Source organism: Pteropus alecto, unplaced genomic scaffold, assembly GCF_000325575.1.
Source record: "Pteropus alecto unplaced genomic scaffold, ASM32557v1 scaffold40, whole genome shotgun sequence".
Lineage (NCBI taxonomy): Eukaryota > Metazoa > Chordata > Mammalia > Chiroptera > Pteropodidae > Pteropus > Pteropus alecto.
In genome coordinates this window covers 22009729-22013488 of record NW_006431919.1, presented here as the reverse complement: position 1 = coordinate 22013488, position 3760 = coordinate 22009729, and positions in this window count along the sequence as shown.

Here is a 3760-nt window from a genome sequence, read left to right as displayed (position 1 = left end):
GAGAGAGAGAGAGAGAGAAATGGCTGGGGACTCTCCGACAACCGCGTCTGCCAGTTCCCAAGGCGCGGCCCCACGCCCACCGCATGGCACCGCTGTCAAGCTGCCATGGAGGTGGCCGAACCGCAGTGTGAGGAGACGCCCACGGTGACTCTTGCTGGTAAAGCTGGCATCACACCCCGGCCGCCTGCTTCCTGGCTGCCCTCCGCGCCCCAATGCCTTCTCAGCCCCTCCGAAGACGTGACCGGGGGGCAGTGTCCCAAAAGCTCCCCAAGCCAAGAAACACAGCCCAGCAGCCAGAAGAGGCGTCCCAAGACGCACGGTTCCTGAGTGTTACAAAGCGAACACGTCCGCACCAGCTCCGTGGAGCCCGGCCTTCCCTCAGCTTCTCTCCCTGCGGCTGCTTCCAGAAGCCCACCAGCGTCCCCCACACTCCCGCCCGGTCTCGCCCAGGTGCCTGTCCTGCCCTCCTGACACGGAGCCCAATCTGGGAGCAGCAGAGGCCTCCTGGGCAGGGGGCGGGGGGGAGGGAGGGAGAGGAGCCCAGAGCCCGAGCATCTCCCACACTCTGGGGTCACCTATCAGCCCTGTGGCCCCAGCAGCCACACGGGGCCAGGGAGAGGCCTGCGAAGAACATTCTGTGGGCTCTGCAGCTCGCTGACCGTCCGCGCCCTTTCAGCCCGGAGTTCCCGGGCCATGGAGATTAAACGAGGCTGCGAATTCTTTGCGACTCACCGAGCAGAGGCAGGATGCAGCCCCTTCGCCTTGAACCTGGCTGGCCTGGACTCTGCAGGCTGGGCCGTGACTCTCCCGGGGACGCTGAGTCACCGCGTGAGAAGCCCCCTCCCCGGAGGCCACCACAGTGGAGGCCAACTGTGGGCGCTGGGGCCCACCGCCCAGCTGACCTGGTGGCCGGTGAGGGGCGTGATTGAAGCCCGCCTTCAGCTGGGGACCATGTGACCGGAAACGGTGCCCAGCTGAGCCCTGTCTGCACCTCTGACACACTAAATAGGGAGACTCAAGAAAATGAGAGCTGTTGGAAGTCACTAAGCTCAGGGTATCCGTCATGCAATGACAGACGCCAGAACTGGGGGCATGCGGGGACCGCCCCCCAGTCCTGCCACGCCCTCTGCTTCAGCCTCCGCATAGTCACCCCCAGAGACCCATAGGCCCATCGTCAGGGTGGCTCTGGATGACAGAGTTTGCAACAGGCCCCGACCAGACTCCACCAGGCGGCTCTGTGGGGACACTGACCCCTTCTGCAGGAAGGGGTGCTGGCCGCAGGGTGCCTGCTGTGCCCGCAGCGCCCCCCGTGCAGGGGAGGGACCGCTCGCCAGCAGTAGGAAGGAGTCCGGTACTTTCCACAGCGGGACAGCCTACTGGGGAGTAAAGAGCCCCAAGATACGCATTTTTTTTACACTTCAGGTAAAAAAAAAAAAGCATAGTACAGAAGAAAGTGCTGATGTGTTCACGATCATGTGACAAGCTGGGGACTAAGAATCCCCGTGGCTTGTCTGTGCATGAAGGCTCTGGGAGGGCACGGGGGACAGTGATGAACGCGGTTCCCTGTGTGTCTGGGGGTACAGGACGGGGCCCAGGTGCGAATCTTAAATGGCCAGCCTTTCATAACGTGTGGCTTTTGAACCCTGTGAATGTTTTATCAGTTAACGGTGGATACGAAGTTCCAGATTAAAGCCGAAGGTGAGGGCGAGCTGCCACCTGTTCTGTGACGACCCCTCCGCCCCGCCCCGCCCCGAGGCTCCCAGTTCCTGCACCCCCGGCTGCATTCCACGCTGTGACAGCCCCACGAGGTCAAAGCCGTCCTCAGGGTCTCTTCTTTTCCTAGTGACCCGTGCAGCCTGGTGACCCTAGGGAGCATCTGGGCCTGAGGGTGGCAAGCTGGCCTGGGTAGCGGTGGGGGTGGGAGGCAGGACAGCTGGGGGGCTGGGGGAGCACTTCCTGCTGCTTTCGGTTTGGATTCTTGGGGTTTGAAATTGAAACTACAAAGCCAGGGTTCAGCTTCAGCTAGCGTGGCCCCCTCCCCTTCTAGAGAGTTCTCTGGTCCCGAGGCATCGGAGCACAGGGGCAAAGCTCTCTGGAGGTTGGTGGGACCCTGCAGACATCCTGGGTGACAAGAGGGGCTCTGGCAGGCCCTGAAGCCAGGCCTCCCCTGCAGGCGGCCCCAGCATCCTGGTTGACCTTGGTGGGACTGCCAAGGACGCACGTGGGGGGTGGAGCACAGCTGGGCTGGGAGAGGGACGCAGACCCGGACGGACACACGGGAAAATGAGGCTGGCAGATGCGGATGCAGCGGCTTTTGAGGGCAGCAAGATGGCTCGAAGCCAGGGCTCGAAGCCGGTCCCCCCTTCACCACGCCTCCCCGTGGCCTGGTCAGATACTAACGGTGCTGTTGGGGCCAGCAGGCCGTCGTGGGCCTGGACAGGGGTCCACACCCCCTCCACGTGATCATTCCATGACCTGGCCCCAAACCAGCCGCTTACTCAGCCACTAGGAGAGCAAAGGAGAGGCTCCGCGGATGCCACCAGGGGTCCCAGTCACACCTCTGCATTGCAAGACCCAGCTGAGAGCCCGCGGCTGGACAACTGGCTGGGCCTCAAGGGCGTTCAGCTGTGTGACCTTGGTCAAGCTACTTAACCTCTCTGAGCCTCAATTTTCTCCTGTACAAAATGGAAAATAGTTTTGGGATCAGTAATTAAAAGAACATTTACAAAGCGCTTGGCACAGATCAGGAGCTCAAAAAACTGTTGTCGATATTTGCCCTACCCAAGGGCAGGGGTCCTTCACCTTTTGGGGCTCATAGGGCCCCTTGGGAATCTGAGAGCGCCTGGACTTTCTCCCCAGAAGAGTGCAAGTAGACCGTGATTCCTGGGGCGCTGAGCTGTGTGGCTCACGTCCTTGGAGGCAGACCGAGCATTGTCGCCTGGTGGATGAGCCTGGCAGTCGTCACCAGTGAGATCAGCCTGGCACAGGCTCCCTTCTGGAGCCTGGGGCCCAGGCAGGCCATGCCTGGCGGGCAGCTCCTTGAGCCCCGGGCCGGCTCCAGAGGAAAAACGCGTCTGCAGACTGGGGAGCTGATCAGAGCTGCTGTCGCGGGGCTGTGCAGTCGGCCCCCACCGCCCGGCCCCGCTTTCCTTCCCAAGCAGCCTTGGGGCTGTTGGCGACTGACAGAGCAGAGCCCAGAGGTGGAGCGGATGGTCAGGGGTCCCCTGTGAGCTCCTCACATGCACCGATTCCCTGGGGTGACCAACCCCGGCTTCTGCTGACTTTGTCGCATCCAGGGAGTGACCCAGAACACAGCCCCTCACTCCGGGCCTTCTCCCCTCCCGCCCCACTGCCCTGCATTCCGGGGCCTGGTTAAAATATCTTAGGAAAAGACCCCACCGCAAAGCCTTCTCAGATGCCTTCCCCCGGGCATGGCCTGTCTCCCCTGCTCCTTGTCCACCCCCAGCCCCCAAATCACATGCAAGCCTGTGGACTCTGAAGTCGAGTCAATCCGTCCATCAGCAGGCCTTAGGCTCCCGTACTCTTCCCCGGTCACGGCCGTCCCCGGCTCTAAGTGGGAATGCCCCCGCCCCAGCGTGTGGAAAACGCATGCTCTAACGCGAAGCTCCAAAGAGGCGGAGGCAGAAGCCCTAGCTGTCCTCAAGCTCAGTCCTCCCCGTGTGGCAGCTGACCCGGCCCTAACAACCACCGCGAGCCCTCGGGAGTCACGGCCCCTCGGGGCCCAGCGTCCGCCCACTTC